General features: G+C 34.4%; 2 non-coding genes across 2 annotated transcripts; both read right to left on the bottom strand.

Moving 5' to 3' along the window:
* Positions 1-7,493: 7,493 nt before the first annotated feature.
* LOC145273688 (5S ribosomal RNA) lies at positions 7,494-7,612 on the bottom strand. The gene has a single exon (XR_013866484.1). It is a non-coding gene; the product is annotated as a 5S ribosomal RNA (ribosomal RNA).
* Positions 7,613-8,826: 1,214 nt separating this feature from the next.
* On the bottom strand, positions 8,827-8,945 carry LOC145273689 (5S ribosomal RNA). Its single transcript, XR_013866485.1, has one exon. It is a non-coding gene; the product is annotated as a 5S ribosomal RNA (ribosomal RNA).
* Between the last annotated feature and the right edge of the window lie 3,564 nt (positions 8,946-12,509).

Below are 12,509 nucleotides of genomic sequence, written 5' to 3'. Positions count from 1 at the left end.
TTTTTGTCTAAAACTGAAACTAAACATAAGAAAAAACTATTTGTTTAAAATAATGTGGTTGATATGTTTTAAATAAAACTTCAAGTGAGTCCTGCTATGTTGATAGGTTGGATCAAAGTATAGTATCTGTTTCCTGTTGTTAAAACAAAGTAAATGTCAAGTTAAATGTTAGGTAAACATAATGTAACCAAATGGGCCGCTGCAAGGAAGGTGGGCTCTCTCTACCGTGCTAGAAAACTTTTAACACCCGAAAGTATCATGTACCTCTATAAGGCCACTATTCGCCCATGTATGGAGTATTGCTGTCATATTTGGGCCGGTGCATCGGCTACTAGTCTCTCGCTCCTTGACAGGGTTCAAAAGAGAGTCGCAAATCTGATAGGCCCTAAACTGGCATCAAAACTTCAGCCTCTGTCCCATCGTCGAAACGTTGCATCCCTCTGCCTGTTCTACAAGTACTATAATGGTGAATGCTCTGAAGAACTGCAAGCACTTGTGCCCCCACGACGTGAACACCCTCGACAGACCCGACAAGCTGCAAAATCCCACCCCCACACTGTAGAGATCCCTAGATGTAAAAGATCCTTCTACTCCAGTAGTTTCTTCCCCAGAACTGCTAGACTTTGGAATTCCATTCCAGGTCACTGCTTCCCCAACTGTACTGACATGCATAAGTTCAAGTGCAACGTGAACCAACATCTCGCTGCCCTAATCCCTACATAGTACCCCAGTAGATGTTTCCCCTGATAGTAGCCCCCTACACCAAAGTGGCAATGTGCCTTGTTTGGGGTGAAAATGTAATAAAAAAAAAAAAAAAAAAAAAAAAAATGATCCATGGGAAATTAGAGAAAGTTATGCAAATTATAATAAAATTTGTAATAATTTTGTGTGAAATTAGAGACGCTAACGCTACTTGTACTAATATTTCTAATAGATATTATATGGAAAATTAGAAGTGATACTACTGCTACTAATATTTCTAATAGATATTATATGGAAAATTAGAAGTGATATTACTGCCACTAATATTTCTAATAGTTATGATGAGAAAGTTTTTTATGAAAGTTATTAAAATCTTTTATATAAAAGGAACTTTGTGTGAGTTCCCTATAGACTTGAAAACAGCTGGGCCGATTTTTATGAAATTTCATTTACATACTTTACGTGTTTGCTAGTGTTTTTAGATTTGGTATCAGAATGTCTTCGAAAAGTATTGATGATCAATAATCGAATTAATCCAATGAACGTCACAAGTGCATTTGAGGAATTTGATTACCACACAAGTAAAATGGCTTGACATATAAAATCAACAGTAAATTACTTTATATATCAGGAGTTTGAAATGAATGTTTCTGTTAAGAACACAATTGGAGCATGATACTTGACTTTTTTGTTTTAAATTTTAATCCAAGCCATTATATAAGAATATTATATAAGAATATTATAAAAAAATATGATAAAAAAATATTATATAAAAATATTATATAAGAATATTATATAAGAATATTATATAAAATATTATATAAGAATATTATATAAAATTACCAGATTCTCTACAGTGCAATGTAGACCTACAATGTATTGTGGATTAAGTCACTACGAGGATGGATGTGAAGCTTCCTCCCGGTGCACTGTGATGGTTTCCTAACCCGAGCAGGCAGTCAATTGATTTAATTGAAAAATGGACTTCGATGACAATTAAAATATGGGAATGTGAAACATTTATTAATCTTCATTTAATCCTGAGCAACATTCAATCACCCTTATATATATATAATATAAAGCTGAACGTCTGTGTGTTAAACATTACATATTTTTAAATCGTTGGTCAACAACGCATGCGTCAGATGACGTCATGACCTGATTTACTTTAAATAGTTGAAAAACCGAACAAATTTCATATACGTCGCTTTAGCTCAGGTAGTTAAGGCCTTGGTTCATTATCTAAACGTTTTGGGTTCGAACCGTGGTGTGAGATGTTTTTTTTTCTTTTATCGATTTTTTAAAAATATTGAACCCTGTATTATTTAAGCCATTTTTCACGTAACATTCGTTTTCCTGGTTTTTTTTTTTTTACTTCGCTTATTCTTAGCGACACCCCAAAACACCCGGGCACCCACCGATTTTTAAAATTTTAATATCGGAACAGGCTTATTTAAGCCATTTTTCACGTGTTCGTTTTTCTGTTTTCATCGTTCGTTTGCCTTACGTTAGTTTTTTTTGTGTTTTTTTTTTAATATTTTGATTACCCCCCCCTCCGCTTAATTAAAACGTTTTTTTTTCTTACTTCGCTTATAACAATGCGTACATCGTCGTTGTCGTAACGCTCGACGACTTTCAAACATCTTTCACTTATTCGCTTATAACAATGCTTCATTCTGGCTGGCCGATTTTATTTTCAAACTTCGCCTCAGGGCTTCGGCTTCGATCCTACCCCCCCCCCCCCAAGTTTCTTTTCAACACCACACACATCTACAAACACCCGGGCAACGCCGGGTACCCCTCGCTAGTCTTCTTCTATATATATAAAAGCGAAAATGTATGTATGTTTGTGTGTCTGCTAAAAACTTTTGACCAATGGAACAAAAATTGACAAACTTGGTATCATATTAAAGCCCCACCCTCCGGACGACAAATATCGAAAAATTAGCCCAAAAGGACACTCAGAAGTGCATCAACTGATCGATTTTCTGCAGGAGGGGGGGGGGCAAAAAAAGTGACATTATAATGTTAGACATTATATATTTTTAAATCGATTTATAACTGCCCTAAAAAATACGGGCGCCAACTCTTCTACATAAAGTATACAAGGGGTCATTTACTTTGGGTCAACTTGTATTTAAAACCCGCTGAGTCATGTCACGTGATCTTGACGTCAGCAAGCTCTAATGGCAGTCTGAATTTAAAAAACATGTTATCGGTAAAAAAAAAATTTAACCCTCACACAAGCTAAACTATGAACTTCTATGCTATGGCAACGTTACCAAAGTTATTAGCACATTAAAAATAGTTAGATACGATAGTTAAACAAAAAATAACAAGCCAAAAATGTGAAGTAAAAAAAAATACGCTTACAAAAAATATTAACGATTGAAGTTTTTACAAAAAAAAAACAGCCAAACGCCATTTTCTTTTTTAGTAACAGTCTTTAGAGTAAGGAAGACGAAGTGAGAGAGAGACATACACAAACGCAAACAGAGAGACAGATAGAGAGAGATGTCTAGACAGGAAACAAAATACGTAATTTAATAAACGCTAATGTGAAGTAAAACAAAAAAAATAAAATACTGCTACGTCATCTCGTAACGGTCCCGCGATGACCTCATTTAGTGGCTATCTGTCAATCAAACCTCTTTCACTCGCTTTATAAGCCTTATTTTAACACTATAATCCATTCCTCTACACGGTTAACATGGTTGGAGTTTGTTTCACCTGCGCGTCAAGGCTCCTGGGTTTAATCCAGCCTCATGACCAAAACTATTTTTTTTTCTTTTACATCTTTAGACACGCGGGCAATGTTTCTTTATTTTTTTACTTCGCTTATTCTTTAGTTTACCCCCCCCCCCATACACACAGCGTTTTTTTTTTTTTTTCTTTTTGGTTTTGGTTTTTCCGATTTTTTTAACATCGTTTCAGGGTTATTACTTATCCCCCCCCCATACACACACCTACAAACACCCGGTGAACACCGGGTACCTCCCCCCGCTAGTCTATATATATATATAAAAGCGAAAATGTATGTGTGTATGTATGTTCGCTTTTCCTCGATGTCCACGAAAGGCTTCTTTCAGAGAAGCGCTTGCTCGCTTCACAACTTAAAACTTTTTATATCATCTATAAATTGTAATATCTCAGAATTACCCACAGAGCTCGCCTGTCTATTTCATTTTATTGACTTTCAAACGTTAATTATTCGACATTTCCCGCATCAGCACGCGTTACATTCGGTTTTCGGTATAAAAAAAAGCGAAACTCGACTCTAATCACAGGCCGAAAGCCAGTTTGTTCAATGTCGACTTTGTCATATCAGACTGTAGCTTTCATTTCGCTCCTCCTAATAAACAGGGAGCGGGTTTTTAAAAACAAACAAACCCATTTATTCAAAACTGTCCCACACAAAATCGTAACTGCTGAATACCTATCGCCGTCACGTCAATCAAAAACGCGCACCTGTTTGTTTTTTTAACACTTTACTATTTTCCAACTGCGCGTCGTCAACGCTTCAGGTTTTTTTCACATACCCCGAAACATGGTAACACCGGGTACCCCTCGCTAGTCTATATATATAAAAGGCAAAATGTGTGTGACCATTTCGTGTATGTCTTCAAAAGGCTTTTCGAGCACACGGTCCCGGGTTCGTTACGATCGCTTACAACTGTTTATATGGGTCCTAAATAATAATATGTACGATTTGGGAAAGTGCGTCGCATCTAGATTTATTTACGTCAACTTTTACAAAATTATTGCTATTTTGGCTTCTCGCATGTTGATGAGGCTTTTTCGTATAAAAAGTGAAACTAATTCAAAGTTAACAACGAACAACGTTCTCGGCATTGCGTCGGGAAATGTCCAGAAGCAATCAGCTTTGATCAATGTTGTACATCAGACAATTGTTATTCAATCTGGACAATTGGGAGCTGGTTCCCTTCCCCCCAACAGATGTTGGGGGAAAAAAACAAAAACAGACAACTGCGTGACTTCTATTTGACCTTCTTAATTAGGTCAAATGGAAGCAGCAGAGTTAACTTTTATTGCGCACGCCTGTTTTTATAGTTTAATAAATAAATCAAAACCTGAGTATGCTGTATGTATGTCGCGGTGGCCTAATGGGTAAAGTCCCCCCGGTTTTTTTTTCACACATTAATTTCCAACTCAAGGGTACGGGTTCGATTCTCATACTTACCTACCAAAACATTTTTTTTATTTATTATTTAACCCCCCCCCCTCCGGAGTTTTGATTTACCTCAAGACACCCGGGCATCGCCGGGTACCCCCCCCCCCCGCTAGTAAATTTATAAAGTAAACATTAGATTTTGTTGAAGTAAGAATGTATCGAAATATGAACTGAATTTGACAAATAAAGTCAGCTGATTGGAATCGACGACAGAATAAAAAAAAATGTAAAAAAAAAAATGTAAAAAAAAAATGTAAAAAAAATGATAAAAAAATGTAAAAAATAAATCTAAAAAAAAAAAATGTTAAAAAAAGGCTAGATAATCGAAAAGAGTTCGAGTGTCAGCATAAAAAGATTGTTGTGAAGAGGAAGAGAGAGACGTACGACTGCTGCTGGGAAAATTGCAATGCTAGCAGACGTCTTTTTCTGCTTTCAAGTGATTCCGGACGTCATTATTTCGAAGATATAAATCAGCAGTGAAATCGTTTGGCAACAAGGAAGATGTGGCTGAAGAAATTGACGTTGGAAATGAGACTCCAGAAGATGTGGCTGATGCGGCAAGCCTGCTCAAAGAAGATGCATTGGCCATTTATTTGGAAATGGATGAGAGTGACCAACTGGGAGTCCCAGTTAAAAGGCATTCACAGATGGTGAAGTTGACCATTGTTAGATATGCTGGCAAGCAGGTAAACATTAGACAGTTGGTTGGATTGGCTTGCTTCGAGGGAGTTGGTCTGGAAAGACTTACACAACTGGTTTTCGTTATGGCGTTCTCTGATGCCATCTCCATCGAATACGAGCAGGCACCACAAATTGTGACTCTTACTAGGGGAGACCTGATAGTGAGAATAAGTGTGTTGCAGCTGTGAGTCCAATCTGTCTTCTTACAACTGGCAAGAAACTACTGAAGATTAGGAACTCCGTGCTATCAATGCGGCATGTTGGACCAGGGCATCCACACAGATGAAAACGCAGTGATTATCGTGTATGTTGATGGAATGCAGTGTTCTATGTTAAATCGACACATGATGCTCGCATCGAATAGTAGATCCTAGAAAACAGGAGTGGTGGACATCATGACGATTGGAGGAATGTCCCGTGAAGCTGAGGCAGGTGAGTGGTTACCATTTACACAAATGTACTGGTATACCATTGGGATTTGAGATCGATACAATTAAAATATTGTTGGACCATGGGTGCTGTTTAGGTCTGTGACAGTAATGCCCCATGTCGGCGGCCACCGTAACCACATTGACGGGTGTGGAATGTTCTTTACCATCAGAGACAAAAAAACTTTACAAAATAAATTCTCAGAATTTAGAAAAACTTTCACAATACCAACGTAATCACTAACTTCGGTGATCGGACGAGAACCGGTGTTTTCAACGTGATATGGCCGTAAACAAAAATTAAACATTATCTTAACTATACAAACAAAACTTTACTTCCTCCTTTACTCTATTTACTTTAACACACTTTTCGCTAATTAAACTTTACTTTTACAATTCCATTAATTTCACTTTTAAAAAACACATTATTATCTTTCAACACACTACAAAACAATAATATCTCCTCTCTCTCAAATACAAATACAAACGGTGTCACACGAACACGCGTCCCCCCGCACAAAAACATCTTCTTTCAACTTATAATACACTGCTTTTCTCAATTTATTTACAAAATACATCTTTAAAATAAAACTTTACAAAAAAAAAATATCACAATTTACAAAAACTTTTACAATACCAACGTAATCACTAAATAATAATCATATATAATATTAATTCATACTTTCTTTCGCTATTAGTAGCCGAAAAACTTCGCATGAGGACAAACTAAGTAAGAAAAAACAAAACACGCGAGCGTTTAGAATTTACACTCACTGATCACTTTCACATGATCAATTTAAAAGCTAAAGCGAAAATCCACTTGCGCACCAGCTAGCGTTTTAAAGGACATATAACCAAATATTAATCACTTAAAAACGACTAACCAGCACGATAAGTGGCGGGAATCGACTAATCAATAGTTCAGCCTGCTATTTAAGGGGCAGTAAGTCTGGCAGAACTTAATGAAAAGTGCAAAAAAAAAAAAAAAAGTCTTATTAAAAATGTGTGTGTGAATAAATAAGTAAATTGCGTGAGGTAGGAAATGTAAGGTTCTAGTCTAATGTTAGGTGGTCGCTTACGGCTACATCACGTTGCAAACACCGGCCCTCGCCCGATCACCGCAGTTAAGCAACGTCCAGCTTGGTTAGTACTTAGATGGTTGACCGCTTCGGAATATCAAGTGCTAAGGATGTATTTTCTTTTCCTTATCCAAAACAACTACACGATGACTTGTAAAACGTTCCTATTATCTTTGAAAATTCATTGAAAGAAAATATAGTTTTCAGCATTGTGTGATTACTCTCATGATTGCTATATTTAAGTGATTCAAGTAGAAGCGTTAAAAAAAGTAAGTCTCCGGCTGTGGATGCGGGGAGCGAACGCTGACATTTGTTAGAATTAAAGAAAAAGTTGAACTAATTAGATTTTCCAATGAAAAACAATAACATTTTTTGAATTTATCAAAAAAAAAAAAAAAAGAAAAAGAGAAATGCTTACAGCACCTGGTATTCCCAAGCGGTCACCCATCTAAGTACTGACCAGGCTCTACGTTGCTTAACTTCGGTGATCGGACGAGAACCGGTGTTTTCAACGTGATATGGCCGTAAACAAAAATTAAACATTATCTTAACTATACAAACAAAACTTTACTTCCTCCTTTACTCTATTTACTTTACAACACTTTTCGCTAATTAAACTTTACTTTTACAATTCCATTAATTTCACTTTTAAAAAACACATTATTATCTTTCAACACACTACAAAACAATAATATCTCCTCTCTCTCAAATACAAATACAAACGGTGTCACACGAACACGCGTCCCCCCGCACAAAAACATCTTCTTTCAACTTATAATACACTGCTTTTCTCAATTTATTTACAAAATACATCTTTAAAATAAAACTTTACAAAAAAAAATATCACAATTTACAAAAACTTTTACAATACCAACGTAATCACTAAATAATAATCATATATAATATTAATTCATACTTTCTTTCGCCATTAGTAGCCGAAAAACTTCGCATGAGGACAAACTAAGTAAGAAAAAACAAAACACGCGAGCGTTTAGAATTTACACTCACTCATCACTTTCACATGATCAATTTAAAAGCTAAAGCGAAAATCCACTTGCGCACCAGCTAGCGTTTTAAAGGACATATAACCAAATATTAATCACTTAAAAACGACTAGCCAGCACGATAAGTGCCGGGAATCCACTAATGAATAGTGCAGCCTGCTATTTAAGGGGCAGTAAGTCTGGCAGAACTTAATGAAAAGTGCAAAAAAAAAAAAAAAAAGAAGTCTTATTAAAAAAGTGTGTGTGAATAAATAAGTAAATTGCGTGAGGTAGGAAATGTAAGGTTCTAGTCTAATGTTAGGTGGTCGCTTACGGCTACATCACGTTGCAAACACCGATCACCGCAGTTAAGCAACGTCCAGCTTGGTTAGTACTTAGATGGTTGACCGGCGCTTCTTCGGAATATCAGGTGCTGTAACGATGTATTTTCTTTTCCTTATCCAAACAACAACACGATGACTTGTAAAAAAAACGTTCCTATTATCTTTGAAAATTCATTGAAAGAAAATATAGTTTTCAGCATTGTGTGATTACTCTCATGATTGCTATATTTAAGCGATTTGAATTTTATTCCAAATACACAGGCTTCAAGTAGAAGCGTTAAAAGTAAGTCTCCGGCTGTGGATGCGGGCAGCGAACGCTGACATTTGTTAGAATTAAAGAAAAAGTTGAAATAATTAGTTTTTCCAATGAAAAACAATAACATTTTTTGAATTTATCCAAAAATTAAAAAATAGAAATGCTTACAGCACCTGGTATTCCCAAGCGGTCACCCATCTAAGTACTGACCAGGCTCTACGTTGCTTAACTTCGGTGATCGGACGAGAACCGCTGTTTTCAACGTGATATGGCCGTAAACAAAAATTATACATTATTTTAACTAGACAAACAAAACTTTACTTCATTTACTCTATTTACTTTAACACACTTTTCGCTAATTAAACTTTACTACTTTTACAATTACATTAATTTCACCTTTAAAAAAACACCTTATTATCTTTCGCCACACTACAAAACAATAATATCTCCTCTCTCTCAAATACAAATACAAACGGTCTCACACGAACACGCGTCCCCCCGCACAAAAACGAATTTAGGAAAACTCGTCTCCAGAAAACTCGTCTCCGGAAAACTCGTCTCGGGAAAACTCGTCCCCTTTCGCTAGGTAGGAAAACTGGTCCCTTATTGAATAAATATCGATTTTATGATCGTTCTTGAAGGAGATATTGCTTTTTAAAATAGACTATAGCCCCCCCCCCCAGCTAATATTTTTAAAAAAATATTTTTATTTGTGTAATGTTTTTTTTGTTTTTTTAAAATAAAATCGATTGCCCGTTTTCTACCTAACTGGCTAAGTTCTTAGTGGTTTCACTTATTTTAAAGCGTTTATTATGTTCATACAAAGTTAATTACAATTTTTTTGTTTCTTATTTTAACGATGTTTTTTGGAGTCATAAAACAATAATAAAAAAACAAAAAAAAATTAAAAACTGGGAGCGTTACTTTTTTGTTTTGGTTTTTTAATTATGATAGTTTTTTGTTGTTATGTTTTTGTTTTCTCTCATACCAAATGCACTCATGCGTTATTTAAAATTATAATTTTATCAATTATCAACATTTATTGTCGTCCTGTCAAATTTTGCAAAAATTAACTAATAAATTAAAAGCGAAATATTTTTTTGGCGCGTGAGATGCTATGTGCTAACAATCTCTCGTTAACTAATTTTTAATTTTTTAAATTTTTACTTCAAAATTCTAAAATCAATCATTCAGAGAAAAAGTAATCACTAAATAAATTTATTAATCAATTTTATTGAAAACTCCGCTATCGTTTATCAAGAATCTTTTTAATTTCATTTTTTGTTGGTTGTTTTTCGGAGGGAGATATAGTTTTACCCCCCCCTCTCTAAATTATATTTTAAAAAATATTAAAATTTGGGTTTGTATTACTGTACACATAGATTCGAAAAAGTAGTTAAAAAAACAAATATATAACAAATAAATGTTATCAAAGACAAGATAAGTTGGGTTACCCGATAAGTTACTTTTCTACCAAACTGGATATAATTCTCGTGTTTTTATTCAATTTAACATGTTTATTCAGCTCGAAAAACATGCAGTGTTTACCGATGTATTGGAAAATTTAAAATGGCGGCAGACTCTCTCTTAAACACGGTAAGTTCGGGAAAAGGTGTTATAAATAATAAACTAGACAAAATACTGTTAAAAAACAACCGAATTTATGTCAACTTATGTCACAGTAACATATATTGAGCGAGTTTCTAACAGTATTTTGTCTAGTTTATTATTTATAATACCTTTTCAATATATGTTACCGTGACATAACTTGACATATATTCGGTGGTTTTTTAATAGTATTTTGTCTAGTTTATTATTTATAACACCTTTTCCCGAACTTACCGTGTTAAAGAGAGAGTCGGCCGCTATTTTGAATTTTCCAATACATCGGTAAACACTGTATGCTTTTTGAGCTGAATAAACATGTTAAATTGAATAAAAACACGAAAATTATATCCAGTTTGGTAGAAAAGTAATTTATCTTGCCTTTGATAACATTTATTTGTTATATATTTGTTTTTTGACAACTTTTTCGAATCTATGTGTACAGTAATACAAACCCGAACTAGAAATAATGTCCGGTATATCACATCTTAGGGGTCTTGATAATCGCTAAAAAATAGAAAATTAAAGAAATTACTGAGGGAGATTTGGTTTTAAAAAGAAAATAATAAATTTTAATATTTTTCAAAATATAATTTAGAGAGAGGGAGAGAGAGTGGGTGGGGGGGTTAAAACTATATCTCCCTCCGAAAAACAACCAACAAAAAATGAAATTAAAAAGATTCTTCATAAACGATAGCGGGATTTTCAAGAAAATTGATTAATAAATTTATTTAGTGATTACTTTTTCTCTTAATGATTGATTTTAGAATTTCGAAGTAAAAATTTAAAAAAATTTAAAATTAGTTAACGAGAGATTGTTAGCACATGGCATCTCTCGCGCCAAAAAAATATTTCGTTTTTAATTTATTAGTTAATTTTTGCAAAATTTGACAGGACGACAATAAATGTTGATAATTGATAAAATTATAATTTTAAATAACGCATGAGTGCATTTGGTATGAGAGAAAACAAAAACATAACAACAAAAAAACTATCATAATTAAAAAAACAAAACAAAAAAGTAACGAAAAATCGAATCGCTCCCTGTTTTTTAATTTTTTGGTTTTGTTTTTAATTATTGTTTTTATGACTCCAAAAAACATCGTTAAAATAAGAACAAAAAAAAAATTGTAATTAACTTTGTATGAACATAATAAACGCTTTAAAAGAAGTGAAACCACTAAGAACTTAGCCAGTTAGGTAGAAAACGGACACTTAGAAAATCGATTTTATTTAAAAGAAAAAAAAAGAAAAGAAAACATTAAACAAGTAAAAATATTTTTAAAAAATATTAGGGGGGGGGGGGCTATAGTCTATTTTAAAAAATAATATCTCCTTCAAGAATGATCATAAAATGTGTTTTCAATCGGTATTTATTCAATACGGGACCAATTTTCCTACCTAGCGAAAGGGGACAAGTTTTCCCGAGACGAGTTTTCCGGAGACGAGTTTTCCGGAGACGAGTTTTCCGGAGACGAGTTTTCCCGAGACGGGTTTTCCCGAGACGAGTTTTCCCGAGACGAGTTTTCCGGGCACCCACAAAAACACCTTCTTTCAACTTATAATACACTGCTTTTCTCAATTTATTTACAAAATACATCTTTAAAATAAAACTTTACAAAAAAAAAAAAAATATCACAATTTACAAAAACTTTTACAATACCAACGTAATCACTAAATAATAATCATATATAATATTAATTAATACTTTCTTTCGCCATTAGTAGCCGAAAAACTTCGCATGAGGACAAACTAAGTAAGAAAAAACAAAACACGCGAGCGTTTAGAATTTACACTCAGTGATCACTTTCACATGATCAATTTAAAAGCTAAATCGAAAATCCACTTGCGCACCAGCTAGCGTTTTAAAGGACATATAACCAAATATTAATCACTTAAAAACGACTAGCCAGCACGATAAGTGCCGGGAATCCACTAATGAATAGTGCAGCCTGCTATTTAAGGGGCAGTAAGTCTGGCAGAACTTAATGAAAAGTGCAAAAAAAAAAAAAAAAAGTCTTATTAAAAAAGTGTGTGTGAATAAATAAGTAAATTGCGTGAGGTAGGAAATGTAAGGTTCTAGTCTAATGTTAGGTGGTCGCTTACGGCTACATCACGTTGCAAACACCGGCCCTCGCCCGATCACCGCAGTTAAGCAACGTCCAGCTTGGTTAGTACTTAGATGGTTGACCGCTTCTTCGGAATATCAAGTGCTAAGGATGTATTTTCTTTTCCTCAT

This window comes from Euprymna scolopes, unplaced genomic scaffold (genome assembly GCF_053919585.1).
Source record: "Euprymna scolopes isolate OS-2025 unplaced genomic scaffold, ASM5391958v1 sca135, whole genome shotgun sequence".
Taxonomy (NCBI): Eukaryota; Metazoa; Mollusca; class Cephalopoda; order Sepiida; family Sepiolidae; genus Euprymna; species Euprymna scolopes.
This window is presented reverse-complemented; position numbering and strand designations above follow the sequence as displayed.